Source organism: Rhinatrema bivittatum, chromosome 2 (assembly GCF_901001135.1).
Source record: "Rhinatrema bivittatum chromosome 2, aRhiBiv1.1, whole genome shotgun sequence".
Classification (NCBI taxonomy): Eukaryota; Metazoa; Chordata; class Amphibia; order Gymnophiona; family Rhinatrematidae; genus Rhinatrema; species Rhinatrema bivittatum.
The window spans coordinates 152,398,083-152,414,409 of NC_042616.1; the positions used below are offsets into that span (position 1 = coordinate 152,398,083).

A 16,327-nucleotide genomic window follows, 5' to 3' on the forward strand; every position below is an offset into this window, starting at 1 on the left:
AGAAGTGATTCGCTGCAAGAGAATTCCAGATTTTTGACCCTTTTGTGAAGACTTCTACTTGTGTTTTGGGGAAATGTTTTGCTGCCACACTTCCTGCTCTGAACTGGAGACAACCAAGAGAGCTGTTTGAACCCTGCTGCCTGTACCTTTCATAATAAAGACCCTGTGTGTCATCTGAAGAAGAAACACTGTAAGACCTTTTATTATACTTGGAGGAAGTAATTTTGGAAGGGGAGTTTTTTCTGCCAAAGTTGGATACCCTTCTTCACCTAGGAAACCTTCCTTTTCCAAGCCCTGGAGGATTAGAGTTTTTCCTGGCCCAACTACTGACAGTAAACTTGCGAACTGTGATTTCAAGCTATTTATGCCAAGATTTGATGTCTAAAGTGCCAATTTTGCCATTTAAGAAGTTCTACAGTAAAAATATATTTTGGACACTAAACGTGAGCCTCCAGAGTATTTTGTTGGCACTCAGATCCCTTACTGGTGAGGGTGAACCGATACCTCCCAGTCATTTTACCACTCACATGGAAATTCTGGAAATACAAGCAAAAGCAGATAGATTTTCAAAAAGATCAGCTTTTCCATCAACTCTGGTGCAAGCCTTTAGTGATGAGGACTTACGATGTCTGCTATCATTGAGAAGAAACGTTAACTAAACATGGTGGCTATTGGGTAGTAAAGAGAGTGCTGAGTCACCTTGTCTAGGTCTGACAAGACTGTGAATCTGTGTACACAATACACCAACTAATGTGTGTCCATGTCCTCTTTTTAAGATGGTGTTTGGGGATGATTCAATGTAGTACCAGGTATTTGTTATTTAGGAACATTGTTTTAAAAACTCTCCACTTTGGCACATAGGAATGATTCCTGTGTAGTACCAGGCATTTGGGGATGACTCCTGTGCAGATCCAAGTATTACATTAGTTTATGAATTCTTTTGCATTTACATTTCTGTTATGCTTTTTTTTTTTTTTTTTTTTACCAGAAGGCTAGCGGTCTCTTGTTTTAAATTTTTACTTGTTTATTTTATTTTGCTTTACCTTTTTGTTTATTATGCCTACTTTTCTGTAATATTTTCTGTATTTGTGTTCTTTTAAGATTGTTTTATTAGTTGTTTTACTTATTTATTATGACACTAACTTTAAAACAGCCAAGTGGTTTACAAGAAGCACGTATGCCGCATGTGGCCATTTTATAACCTGCTTGTGTATATGCACGCATCTTATAAAATCGGCTGGACATGCGTAAATGGGCATGCCATTTTATATGGATGCGTGCATGTGCTGCTTCTATCACATAAGTGGGGGGATTTCACGTGCGCCAATGCAATTACCAATTAAACCAGTTCATTCCCACTTTGCCCTGCTACAGGATAGGACTTCCTACCCCCCAGCTAACTAACCTCTCTTTTCCTCTGCCTGCCCCAACTCTTAAAACCCCACTGACTAGTCTAGTTTGATTTTTTTATAACTTGCACGCCATCTATAGCTGAAGTAAAGTTATGCCATAGGGGACCCTGTAGATACTTATGTGCTGGTTCCATTTGCATTCACAGAACGCCCATGCCCTGCCCAGACCACGCCCATGCGCCATCCCTTTTTTGGACTTTTTCTTTTCTACGTGTACCGGGAGACGCGCATATCTCCCTGATTTCAAAATCTACCTCTGTATTTGTTTTGTTGTGATTCACCTTGAACCGTGAAATGTGGAGAATATAAATTGTCTAATAAATAAATAAAATGAACTCTGCAAGATAGTGTGACACAGAAATTTGTGCTGGGGTCTCCTTTGCTGGGGTGGGGTGAGGGTCTCCCTTGCCAGCAACTTTAGCTATGGCCTATACCGGGACAGATGGCATTTTGCAGGCAACGTGGCTTTGGTATATTGAGATGGGAAGAAGAAATAATAGCTGACAGGGTGCTGCTCCTGCTTCCACTACTCTCTGAGGTGGCCACTCTTTTCTGTGCTGCCTCCCTGCTGTGCTTCTACCTCTGGTGCTCCTCTTCACACACCTTAGCTATCAGCATCTCTTTATGAACTGAGATGCTGGAACTGGAGGGTGAGACTCCCTTTCACCCATGGATCTCAAAGTGTAGCAAGCATGTATGCATTATTTTGTGCAAGAGGTTTCAGTCTCTCTTGCACCAGTTCTGCAAAGAATCCACAAGCTGTAACAGCTTTGTTTTTATTCCCTCATACTCACGTAAGCCCTTTTAAGTCTTCCTCCAGAATATTTACTATAGTAATGATCATGCCCAGAGTGGCACTTCCAGATCTCAGATCCTCTGTGGCATTCTTGAATGGCTTCATGATTTCCAGCAATTTTCTCATCACTACCCAATCATGATGCCCCAGGGGACAATGCACACCTCTCTCTGTTTCCAAAAACACATTGGGGCAGATTTTTAAAAAGTACGCTCGTGTACTTTTGTTCGCGCACCCGGCGCAAACAAGAGTACGGCTACACGCGTATCTGTTAAAATCCGGGGTCGGCGCGTGCAAGGCTGCGCAAAATCGGCAGCCTGCACACGTCAAGCCGCGCAGCCTGCCTCCGTTCCCTCCGAGGCCACTCCGAAATCGGAGTGGCCTCGGAGGGAACTTTCTTTCCGGCGGCCCCCACCTTCCCTTTCCTTCCCCTAACTAACCCGCCCCCCGGCCCTAACTAATTCCCCCCCCCACCTTTATTTCAAAAGTTATGCCTGCCCGAGGCGGGTGTAACTTGCGCGTGCCGGGCCGGCTGCCGGCGCGCCATGCTCCAGTCCAGGAGCTGGTCCGGAGGCCACGCCCCCAGAACGCCCCTGGGCCGGAACCACGCCCATACCCCCCGGAACGCCCCCGATGACGCACCGGCCGCGACATGCCCCCTGACATGCCCCCCCAGGAAAGCCCCGGGACGGCTTAAGTCCCGGGGCTTGCGCTCGCCGCCGACCCTATGCAAGTTAGGCACGGCGCGCACAGGGGGTGGAAGGGGCAGCTTTTCGGGGGTTACGCGCGTAACCCTTTGAAAATCTGCCCCGTTATGAAGAGGGGTTTGCTGCGTCACTAACCTCTGCAGCATCATATAGGTGGAATTCCAGTAGACACTTTTGGGCTGCTGGAGAGAGAGAGAGAGAACACCTCATTATAAGGCTGTTATATGTCAACCATTTATACCACTGTAGGAGGGACAACTAGTTGTCCCTCTTACAGTCATATAAAAATTGACTAAAAATGGGATTTGCGATTTTTTGTGCAAATCTCATTTTGGGTATAATGCACAGCCTAACACCAGGAAAAAAGGTGTAGCTATTTCTGGTGTTAAAACCCACAATAACATGCGTTATACTATAGCATGCGATGTTAAGCACCCCTCATTTTCATTTATTCCACTCAAACTTTTCCCAAACTCCTCCCACTTGACTAAATTTTTAAAATTTGCATATGCATCTCGCAATGCGTTATTTATCGCAGGCATTATGACGTTATCATGGGCGTCAGGGCCGTAACGCTCACAATAAGGCCCTAAGGCGATTTAATAAATGACCCTGTTAGTTGGCTGTTTAATTAAGGAATAGTAGAGGACCCCAACATTGAAAGGGAATTATGTGAAATTGAGGGGAATTATTGAAATTGAGGGAAATTGAGAGGGGATTATGTAAGCAGTTACATGTGTCTGCCCTAGCTGGTCTTGAGTGAGATAAAAAATAAGGTGAAGAGGCAGCCTGGTAGTACAGTGGCAGCATGATATACTATCATGCAGAGTAATCTGAGTTCAATTCACAGCTCAGGTGGCTTAGAGCTGGGGATGCTGTGGATGTAATGTTCAGAGCCCCTGAGAAAGGGACCCATAGTCATTGTTAATGGTAACACCTAGTGGGCAGATTTAGGGTTCATGGTTGCAAGGTTCCGAAAAGAACCCTAGTTCATGGCCCCCATCCAAGGACGGTTATTATAGCGACTGGACTAAGTAAGTTACAACAGGGGGAAAAATCCCTGAAGAGTTGGCCTTGATTTCAACTGAGCAGAGAGCCAAAGGAAACTGCCTGGTCAAAAAACAAAGATGTAAATCTATCAGACTGTACATTGATTCATTTTAAACATGGGAATAGATCACAAGCGTCTGGATTATTGCCTTGCTAGTGAGTAACCCAATTTTTTGCCAGAATGAGAGAAATACTGAAGTAGGAAAAAGCAGGGTTATGTAGATGATATGCTTTGCTCTTTTGATTACTATGGGGTCAAGATGGCACTGCATCTAGGGATCCCTTTTAATCTGTGGTGATTTCCTAATAATAATAATTAAAAAAAAAGATACCAGGAAGGGTCCAGTAGCAGCTTCCATCTTCCACTCCAGCTGTACTAAGGAAAAGGAAGCAAATCTGCCACAGTTCAAAAACGTTCCAGATTGGCACCCTGATGTGATCTGGCAGACAATCACCACTTTTTTCCATGATCTGCAAACAACATATCTCATCACTCAATCACAGAGACTCCCAATTTGTAACAATCAATCACTTTCGCTTTGAATTTCTTCCAAAAGATTTTACAACCAATTAAATGGACAATTATTTTTTCTCCAGGTTCATCAAATTGTTTAAAGAACCCATTTTGAAGAAGTTCATGTCTCTCTCTCTCTCTCACTATCAGTGGCTTGTCCTGTGAATCACTTCCTGTTTTTCTCTCTTTGAGTGCCATAACCTGATCTATAGGACATTTGCCAGCTTTTAATGCCCCCCTTGCTAAAGATAGCTGAAAGACTTTTTCATCTTATGCTTTAACTCAAAGAATTAACTGATAATAAATTCCTTGTTCAGAGGGAATTGCGGATATTACATGCTAACAATCTTCATTTAGGGCTTATTTTAAAAACACAATGGGTTTTTTTTCTTAAAGTAGTAGCTATACAAACATTTTGAACATTTAAGATAGTATGATAGAGCAATTCTAGGGCAAGAACACTGTGCTTTTCACCCAGCCTACTGCAGAGTCTAAGATGCTTTCTTGCTTCTTTGTTTATACAGTATATTTTGCTACATTTGTCTCTCGTGAATCTGATCATGTGCTCCAGGTGAGTTATAACATTTAAAATTAAACAAGCAGCAAAATTACAACAAATAAAACTGACCAATAACAACAAACATAAGACAGAATAAACTTCACATATAATAAAGACAAAAAAAAAACCCTGACAAATATAAATTAGCCAGTTAAAATGAAAATGAAACCCAGATCAAATAAAAACTAATCAGCCCAATATAAAATCCAATAAAATCCTCCAATCCTTAATCACCAACATACAGCACAAGCAAAACAACCATACCATAATTCACAAAAACAAGTCAGGGGTATCTAGTTAAAGGCTTTGTTGGCTTTTCAATGACTTGTCTCCGGATTGCTTTTAAATGTACAGCATTTACTTTTCCTGGATCCTCTGTTTCATTTCCAGCTGGTTTCTTTCTGCTTTAGTCCATTTTCTACTCCTGATTATGTTTCACTTTTGGCCGGCATTCAAATATTTATTTCCCTGTCAGCACATCTTACGTTTGTTCTTTTGTTCTTTTTTTTTTTTTCAGAAAACCTCTTCTTGTTTCTTTCCTTTAGTCAAACTTTTTTTTTTTTTGCTCCAGCCTCCTTTATCCCTTGTGAAATTTACCCCATTTCACCTCCTTTTTTCAGGCTTTTCCCATTTAGAAGACTACACAAAAATGGTGGTGATCAGGGAACTTAATAATGTGAAGAAATGTTGCATTAGGATTGCACTTAGCTAACCACAAGCATGTATTATCTGCACTTACATTGAAAAGTCTTGAATTATAGAAGGAAAATCAACTAAAATCAGATATCACATATGCTCACTAACCCTGTTAGCAGGCAAATACAAAACAGCAACAGATTTCAAGTATTAAGCACAAGAAGACATTTTGGGGTCTGTATAAAGAGGTTTTTACCATATCTGCACCTCAGGACAGAGCTCTGACCTTGGAGAAGTTGCTCTCACCAAACTGTTAGGTTTAGCTTAGCTATCCAGACTTCCTTTTTCTAAGGTAACATACTTATTTAGAAGTCTAAGGACTGCAGCATTGTTAAGACACCACTTGATTATGCTTTAGGCCAAAAATATGCAGCAATCATTTAAAGAAGGGAGGGAGTAAGCAACTCCAGATATTGATAGGCTGTTGAAGGCCTATCTGCATCTGTGGCTGCAACAAATACCCAAAACAATACAGGCAATAATTGCAGTAAGATTTATTGTTAAAGTAAATCGCCTAATGAAGTGTATGGTGTAACTGATTTTGCAAGTCAACACAGATAACAGTAAGGATGGCTAAGAAAGAAAATAAATCCCTCTTCAGCTGGTTTGCTAAAGATGAGACATTTGGTTGCTATCCAAATAGGTCCTCATGCTTGACAAACTATACAAATGTCAGGAGGTAGGAGCCCATAACTCCTCCTTTTCCCTCACCCTGAGATTTTGATAATTAACTCAATCTCAATCTGCATCTCCCCCCCTCCCCCCCGCACTAAGAGCAATCTTATACAAACACATAATTGGACATCACACAAATGATCTCTGTTTTACGTTCTCCATTCAGCTGCAATTAGAGAGTCATCAATTATGACGTGAAAGGGAAACCGCCCTGTTGGTTTGACTCTGGTGGGGATCCAATGGCTCTCTCTCCATACCCGCCTTCTACCAAATTCTATTCAAACAGAGACTGGGCACCTCTGCTCATAAAGTAGGAGGCACTGCATTTTGCTCCATTGTCTTAAGGCACTGGGTGTGCATGCCAGTGGTAGCTCTAGACAGAAGGGCCTTCTAGAACAAGAAAGAAACAACTAGCCAGTTTCAACCATCTATTAAAACTACCACTAAAATTATTTGAGAGCATCAATGAATAAAAATTCTGGAGTCTATACAAGATAGGACAGAATCTCAATATAAACCCTGTGCCTCAAGTTCTACATTACTTTGCATTCGCAGAAACTCCTCTAAGAAAGGATAAAGAGCAGAATACGGATATGTCCCTTAGTACTCATCACAGAAAAATAATATTCCAATTCAGGTGTTACCTCAGTAAGAGCAACACAAACACCCTCCACTATCAGGAACATTGTGTTCTAATTCAAAAGCCTGCAAAAAATGTACTCAGAACCTACAGTAAACCTGCCATATCATAACATATTAACTACCAGATTCCAACAGCAAGAACCTGACTTATGAAGAGGCAGTACTGGAAATCTTACACCATATCCTAAAACACCAATATATCTCCTATTATAATAATAATAATTATTAAAACAGAACACGTCAGGCTGCTACAGATCCCTACACAGAAACTGCACCCAAGTAGAATACTTCACCTCAGTCTTACATGCAGAACACAGACAGAACCACACCAAATAAAGAATAAAGAGACCATAAAGAATAAACAGAAACCTGCAGACAAAATGCAAACTGGAAACCACAAGAAGCCAGGCTATTGATATGCAGAGCAACAATGGAAAAACAGACACATCATCATTCCTCATAAAACATCAAACAATAAAATGAAGAAATATAAACAATCATAATTGTAAAACCACACTAATAAAACAATATATATTTCAAAACAGCTGATGAAAAGATCATCCAATAATAAAAAACTCATATAAGAATGTTTAGAAATTCCCCAAAAATCAATAAAATATTTCAAAAGAGCAGACATCAAATAACAATTATAAATAAAAATAATAATTATAACTAATAAAGATAAACAAATCCCCTGCTCTCCATACCTGAGAACGTTTAATTTCCAGTCACCCTAAGACTGTTGTGGACTAGCAGTAGGATGGGAGGGGACCCACACAAATGTTATCCTCTCTGTCATATACAAACACATACATGCTTATATACACACATACTATATATATACTCTCATACACACACTCCCTATCTCTCTCACATACACTCTTTCACACTCCCTCTCTCTCTCTCACATATGCTTTCAAACACACTCCCTCTCTCACACACACACGCTCACACACACACACACTCCCTCTCTCACACACATACATGTTCTCACATACACACACCCTCTCTCGCACACATACTCTCTCATATACACACACCCGACTGTCTCACACACATGCACAAATGCACACACTAGCACACACACACACACACACACACACGCACACTCTTCTCATGCACACTCCCTTTCACTCTCACACACATTCCTTCTCTCACATACTCTCTCACTCTCATTTGGGGACTCCCCCTCAGCCTCACTGGCCTCTTGTTTGGCCACTATGTAATCAGGTCTACAGCTGCCCCACTGGGTCAGTATCTGCGGTGCTCAGGCTACTACTTTTCACTGTTGGAGGCTTAGGACAGTAAGAAAGAGAATCTGGGCATAGGCCCTGTGTGCCTAGAGACAATATCCCTGTTATTGTCAGGGAACCATTTAAGAAGCATTTCAGAGTAGTGATTTCACTTCAATGGATAAACTGATAATAGCATAGAACTGGGGACTGTAAGAATTATTCTTAAACTGGGGCTTTATCACTTCTTTCTCACAGGTCATACAGTAGGTTGTATTAGCACATAAGCCGAATTCTCTACTAAATGAAAGGAAAGGAATAGATCCCAAAAATGTGGAAGTTCAAAACTTCACATTCGAAGATGAAATCAATATAAATATATTGCACATATGATTTATTAAATTGGATATTTTAATACCATGAAAGTATTGATAATTGTTGGCACATGGAATTGTTTGATATTCATAACACAAAACCTATTTTTATCGACCCTCTTAAATGAAATGCAAAGAATAAAACATATTTTTTTTTCTATTTACATGTTCTGCCTTTTGTGACACTTCATAAAGAGTACATCTTTGAAAAGTAACAAAACTTTGCAAATGTAGAGTTGCTATACTAGCTGGTTTACTCCAATCCTGGATGTGCCTTTTTGTAAGATAACTTAATGGTAAATTCTAGCTCTGGTTACATAGGAAAGTACATGTGCATATAGTTAAATTCCCTCATGTAGTCTTTTCAAAAGGATTTACGTGCATAAATTCTGGTTTAATGTATGAAAATGGACTTATAAATTACCTGGGGGGTTGTACATTAAAAAGTACACGCAAAAGCGATGTCACATGAACTTTTATGCACACTACAAAGAGGAATTCTGGGAACTATGCTAGGGGTGGGGACATGATTTATGCTCGCACTTTCAATTTTGGGAAGTATGCACATAAATCTACATGCGCAAAATGACATCTGCTCCCGAATAGCTGTAACGTGCACGCATGTCAGCCCTGGTTCTGCGCGCATACCCATGAATTTTTAAAGCAGATTTATTCATGTAAATCTGCTTCAGCCTATATAAGAGCTCTTTGAAAATCCAAACCATGTACCAAGTACCTTGACCTCTTCCAGCAGTCTACGCTTCTTTTCTAAATTCGAGATTAGGGGCTGGAGTATTATTTTAAAGTTTAATGAATTATGATATATGTATGTAAACTGCATGGATGGTCTGTAGCCAAGGCTGAAGGCCTGAGGACTGGCACCACTATTCATAAGTTTCACATTTGTGCCACAGTCCAGCATTTCCCAACTAGTGGGCCAGGGCACACTGGTGTGTCTTCAGACCCAATCAAGTGTTGTCAAGGACAAGTCACCACTGCCTAATGCTCAGATCTAGGCCAGCACCTGGGCTGTACTCTTAGCACCTTGTAGCAACAAGAGACACCAGCAGTGACTTTTAAACATGTAGGAACTCCTTTATAAGAACACGTGGAATCATGTGGTAATTCATAGGCAGCATGCAGGGCATTAACAACAACCAGGCCCCTTTTTATGCAGTACAGATTGAGCCCAGCACCTCCTCATCGTCCCCATCCTGAGCCTCCTCTTCTGAGTCCTTCCAGCCTCTGTACTATAAACAGGCTGAGGGAGACAGGGAAAGCGTGCACTGAGCACTTGATGTGAATTACCCTGAGTGTCAGGAGCAGCAGCAGCAGCAGCAGAGAATAGAGGTGTGAATCGTGTAATCGATCGTCTTAACGATCGATTTTGGCTGGGGGGGAGGGAAATCTGATCATCTAGTTTTTTTTTTTTCTAAAAATAGTTAAAAATCGTAAAGCAGGGGAGGGCGGGAAAACCGGCACACCAAAAAAACCCTAAAACCCACCCGAACCTTTAAAACAAATCCCCCACCCTCCCGAACCCCCCCAAAATGTTTTAAATTACCTGGGGTCCAGTGGGGGGGGTCCCGACGCGATCTCCTCCCGCTCTCTGGCCACCGCTGTGTTGAGAAATGGCGCCGGTGGCCCTTTGCCCTTATCATGTGACAGGGCAAAGGTAGCGCCGGCGCCATTTTGTTTCCTGGCTCCCGACGTCACGCGTGCTGGAGATCGCCCCCGGACCCCCGCTGGACCCCCAGGGACTTTTGGCCAGCTTGGGGGGCGCCTCCTGACCCCCACAAGACTTGCCAAAAGTCCAGCGGGGGTCCGGGAGCGACCTCCTGCACGCGGGCCGTATTGCCAATCTTCAAAATGGCGCCGGTGCTACCTTTGCCCTCACTATGTCATCCGGGTTCGGGAGGGTGGGGGATTTGTTTTAAAGGGTCGGGGTGGGGTTTAGGGTTGTTTTGGTGTGCCGGTTTTCCCGCGCCCTATTTAACGATACAATACAAATGCCCCTGACGATAAATCGGGGGCATTTGAATTGTATCGCGTATCTAACGATTTTGGACGATTTTAAAATTATCTGACGATAATTTTAATCGTTCAAAAACGATTCACATCCCTAGCAGAGAATGTGCTCTGGCAGCCACAGGTGGTAGCCAAGATGACTAACTTAACTGGCTTCCCACACCACAGGGATTTCTCCTTTCTCCTGCACTTGTTTACAGAGGGGGGGGGGGGGACTGGTCTATTATGACAGGTTCATATGTGTGTTTGCCCCCTCTCTCCCTTTGTTTTCAAATATGGAAAAGAGACTGGTGGGGCTTTCAAAGCTTTCCTAACACTCCTTTTAGCCATAGGAGATCTCTCCATGTTCACACACTGCCTGCTCCTTAGAGGTTGGTGTGCCACAGAACATATTTTGTTACTGCAGATTTGCCTAGGGTTTTAAAAGGTTGGGAAACACTGCTATGCTCAACCATTTCTAAACAGATTTATTTTGATTAAAAACTCTTGTGGCCTACACACAGCGACAGCTGCTACTACCCTTAAAAAAATAATCTTACTGTGCAAACTGGATGGACCATTTTGGTTTTTAATCTGCTGTCATTTATTACGTTACTATTACCCAACTAGAAGTGCTCTATGGAGTATGTGTTTTTTTCCATTCCTGTGTCTATCTTTATCATCATTAGTTTCTAGTCTAATTTCAAAGACCCCAGTTTATAGTTAGGGCTGAAATGCAAGAAATCTAGGGCTGGATTTTAAAAGGGTTATGTGCATAAGTTATGCGCGTAACCCTCTTAAAAGGCCCCTGCGTGCGTCGAGCCTATTTTACATAGGCTAGACGGCGCGCGTAAGTCCCAGGGCTTTGCAAAGGGGGCGGGGCAGGTGGGCGGCGCAAATTTTGGGGTGGGACGGGAGGCATGTCAGGGGCGTGATGCCGGCCCGGAGGCGTGGTTGAGGCCTCCGGACTAACCCCTGCCTCTGGCAGGCGTAAATCTGCCGACAAAGGTGGGGGGAGGGGGGTTTAGATAGGGCCGGGGGGGTGGGTTAGGTAGGGGAAGGGAGGGGAAGGTGAGGGGAGGCGGAAGGAAAGTTCCCTCCGAGGCCGCTCTGATTTCGGAGCGGCCTCGGAGGGATCAGGCAGTGCACGCCAGGCTCGGCACGCGCAAGTTGCACAAATGTGCACCCCCTTGCGCGCGCCGACCCCGGATTTTATAAGATACGCACGTATCTTATAAAATCAAGCGTACTTTTGTTCGCGTGTGGTGTGTGAACAAAAGTACGTGCGCGCTGTTTTTGAAAATGTAACCCCTAATTTGTATGGTGATTGTAATTAACGAGATACAGTACTTAGATTACAAGAAAGGCATGCAGGTAGGTATTCTGTCCTATCAGAGCACTGGCTGCACTTTTCTGTGCAGTGACTCATAAGTGTTGCTGTAGGCTGGTAACACCAGCGTCTTTTTCTTCAATGCAGAACATATGTTTTCATTAGCTGTGCTTTTTTTTTTGTTTGTTTAGGAAAAAACTGATATTCAAAATGCTGTTAGAAAAAATTATCTTCCCTGCAAAATATTACACATTTTATTTCCTGCTATGTCAAATAATTTCTGTTTTACTGCAGTGCATACCTCTCTGTATCTCAGTTTTCCTCCCTGTAGGCAGCAGTGAGGCAGCAAGTCACTTCACCCTCCTTTGCCTCAGGTAACAAACTTACCCCTGGATTCATCAGTCCGCTATATTTATTTATAGCGGACTGATGATGGTGGTGCATTTTCGCCCGCCGCAGTTACGGGCCTACTGCACACTTTCGCCCCTGCACCACCAATGGGAAAGGGGTAGTTATTTCCGGCGGTACTGCCGGTGATAATATGTAAAACATTTAGCGCCCGCAGTGTTACCGGACCCTACATTTTTTAAAACCCGCCCAAACCCCTCCCCTTTCCCTCAGTTAAATTTGAAAGTCACAATATGATAACGGCCCATCGCGATTTGAAGAATGACCCTGATAGATTGTGAGCCCACTGGGGACAGGGAAATACCTACAGTACCTGAATGTAATCTGCTTTGAAGTGCCTGAAAGGCAGAAAATAAATATACCACAAAACTTCTATGGCAATACCCCTCAAGTTACAATTACCAAAAAACAATTTTTAACGTATGAGGGAAACTGCAAAATATAGTAATAAATTATTGATTAATTATTAAAATATTGGGAATCGGTATCAGAATATTCAGTGCTTCAATCTCCTGGGCTCTTGCCCATTTACTTCATCCCGTTTGTTGTGTCTTTTTACTTTTATGTCAGAAGTGAAATCTACTCTAAATGTTACCCTTTAAAATACCCTTAAGTGAATTACTCTTGATACAACTTATCTCTTTTTTGTTACTGCTTCTGATGTAAATGACGTTGTAAAAAGCGCGTGCAGATGAGAGGGGTTGCAGCCCTTTACGGGCAAGAGCCCAGGAGATTGAAGCACTGAATACTCTGATACCGATATTTTAATAATGAATCAATAATTTATTACTATATTTTATAGTTTCCCTCATACGTTAAAAATTGTTTTTGAGAAAATAAATATAAACATAATTCTAGTGTCTTCTAAGCTTGCACACACAATACCTGCAAAATCTGTTCACAAAGTTTTGGTCTAGCACAATTACAGTAAAGATACGATAACATAAAAGCCTTCTGAGATTGAGGAAGCAAATGACCTTAAGAAGCATCTCACTTTTGGAACACATCCTTGAACTGAAGTCATGCTATGGCCAGACTGCCTTTGACGTCATTTCAGCTCTTTTAACACTAGAGTCTTAAATTTTAACTGCAAGAGTATGCAAAGCATGTACAATTGATAGGGTTTTGTATTCTAATAAACATCAAATGCTGCAAAGTCAGCCTCTAGTAGAGTTTACTTTCAGAAATGTTTAGAGAATACTATAGCATGCGCTGCAGCTTAGCAACACCTTGGCATTTCTGCACCACACCAAAGTCAAAAGTATGTTTTTCAAACTTGATTTCTGACTCGTAACTTTTCTAAGCCTATGAACCTATATGGTAACAGGGATGTGCTTTCATTTGAAACATCATAGACAATATCAACAACATTGTCTAGGTTATTACAAATCATTTATAAATGAAACATTAGGGAAAAAAAACACAAAGTTCTGTGTTTCTTTTTCTATTTTTTTTTGTGCAAATAGGGGCAGATTTTAAAAGCCCTACGTGCATTAAATCCAGCTGGATTTACGCGCGCAGGGGGGTTACGCATGCTGAGCCTATTTTGCATAGGCCCGGCGACGCGCGCAAGGCCCGGGACACACGTATGTCTCGGGGCTTTGTGAAAGGAATGGGGCGGGGTGGGGGCGGGGGCAGGACTGAGTCCTCCGGCACAGCAGCCGTGTTGTGGGATGGTGCACAGGCGCAAGCACAACTTCCAAAATAAAGGTTGGGGGGGTTAGGTAGGGGAAGGGAGGGGAAGGTTGGGGGGGGGGGGGGGCGGAAGGAAAGTTCCCTCCAAGGCTGCTCCAATTTCGGAGCAGTCTCTGAGGGAACAGGGAAAGCCATCGGGGCTCCCCTAGGGCTCGGCGCGCGCAAGGTGCACAAGTTTGCACCCCCTTGTGTGCGCCGACCCCGGATTTTATGACATGCACGCGGCTGCACGTGCATGTTATAAAATCGGGCGTAGATTTGTGTGCGCTGGGTTGCGTGCACAAATCTACACCCGCGCGTAGGTACTAAAATCTGGCCCGTACGCCGCACAGGTTATCCCTGACAAACTTCTTAACCAGAGAATCTCCGGAGAACCCTTCTCCCAAATCTCTACTGTCCCTGGAAATGGCCAAAATTCACCCAGAAACGTAATATATGTGGAAAAATCCCCTTCATATGTCCCACCCTCAACCTCTTCCTTCTGTTTAAAAAATAGCCCTCCCCATATCTACCAGACCCCTCATCATCCCTCCTAATGCACCCTCCCAAGCCCCCAAGACTTATAAAATTGCCCTGGTAGTCTACTGGTCCCAGCAGCCACCATTATAAAAAACGGTGCCAGCCCAGTGAACGTATCATGTGACAATGACTACCCAATGGCAATCGTATGACAGGGGCCAAGGGGCAGCTATTGCTAGTAGGGGGTTCACGCTCAGTTCCCACTAGAACACCAAAGCAATTTTGGTAAGGATGAGGGAGGGGTCAGGTAAGTGGGCTAGATTTGGTGATGGGGGTCTGGTAGCTGGGTGAGGGGGAGTTAGTTTTTAAACAAAAGGAAGGGGTTAGGGGTGTGACATTTGAATAGGAGTTTATCCACAAATATTACATTTCTGAGTAACTTAGGATGTAGCCACTGCTATTACTGGCATCAGTAGCATGGGATCTTCTTGGTTTTTGGGTACTTGCCAGGTTCTTATGGCCTGGATTGGCCACTGTTGGAAACAGGATGCTGGGCTTGATGGACCCTTGGTCTGACCCAGCATGGCAATTTCTTATGTTCTTATCAGTGAACTTCAGCCACCTCCAGGGGAGATGTGGGGTGGAACAGCGGGATCTCTGGAGACCAGGAGGCCTTATTTGGGTTTTTTCCTTTGTTTTTAGGTATCGGGAAATAGCACACTTTATTTCTAAATAGTGCACACTTTTTTCATATAGCACATACTATCTTTTGAAACCGAAATCAAAACATCCCTATTTAGTAAAGGTTTTATTCACGTGATGAACATTTTCATACTAAAAAGGCCCCTATTTATCTGAGAGTCTAATGGCAACTGCTTGATTTTAAGGGAAACCTAAAAGAGAATATGAGTATTTGGGAGCAAGGTCTTTTTTCCTGGTTCTCCCTCAGCAGTCACTGCTACTCACCTCTTTTCACTCTACCCCAAACAGCATACCAGAGCAGCTCAGGGGAGCCTTGCTGGGTGAGCAGCCACAGAGGTGCATCTTCAGAGCTGGCTAGTTGACCAGCAGGGGTCACCAGGGTCGCAGCAGCTGTTTTCCCTCCGTCTCCAAGCCTCAGGCAAGCAGCCCTGTGGTGTGCTGGGGCTCAATCAGCTCTAACAGATAAACGCGATGAACCCAGATCCTCTGTGCTACAGCATGCAGAGTAATAGACCAAGTCCCAGGGCTAGCCCTGAACAATTTGTTTTAAGTCCTGTTTTCTTTCCAACACTATTCCAGTGATCTAGGATGCCAGTTTTTTAGAATTAAAGGTAACAAAAAAAAAATCTATCATTACTCTGAAGGAGATTTTTAAAATTAGAGTAAATCTCAATTAGATCTTTAGAAAAAAATGTCTTTAAGACAAAATCTTTAGGAGCGGGATTCATTTAAATTGTACTATTATGAAAACACTGAAACATAGTATATGACAGCAATGAAGGCAGTAAGATCCATCTTCATCTGCCCATTTTTCATTCCTGCTGCAGTGCTACTTCAGGATCTCTCTTCACATTCACGTAACTAAGGACCCTCTGTGTGGATCCCATTCTTTCCTGAATTCTGATACTGTTTTCTTTTTGCCCTGAGTACTTTCCCTGAGAATCTGCTCCATTTATGCACCAACCTTCCTGTGAAGAAATATTTCCTTATGTTGATTCTGAAAAGTATCCCCTTGAAGTTATAAAAATGTCATCTCTCCACCTTTATGAGATGAAAATAACACAGCCAC

The 16,327-nt window shown here is 42.8% G+C and overlaps 1 protein-coding gene across 2 annotated transcripts in view; it reads right to left on the minus strand.

Annotated features, from left to right (window-relative positions):
- CACNB2 (calcium voltage-gated channel auxiliary subunit beta 2) overlaps positions 1-16,327 on the minus strand; it is a 731,917-nt gene that overhangs the window by 312,970 nt on the left and 402,620 nt on the right. The window lies entirely within an intron of this gene.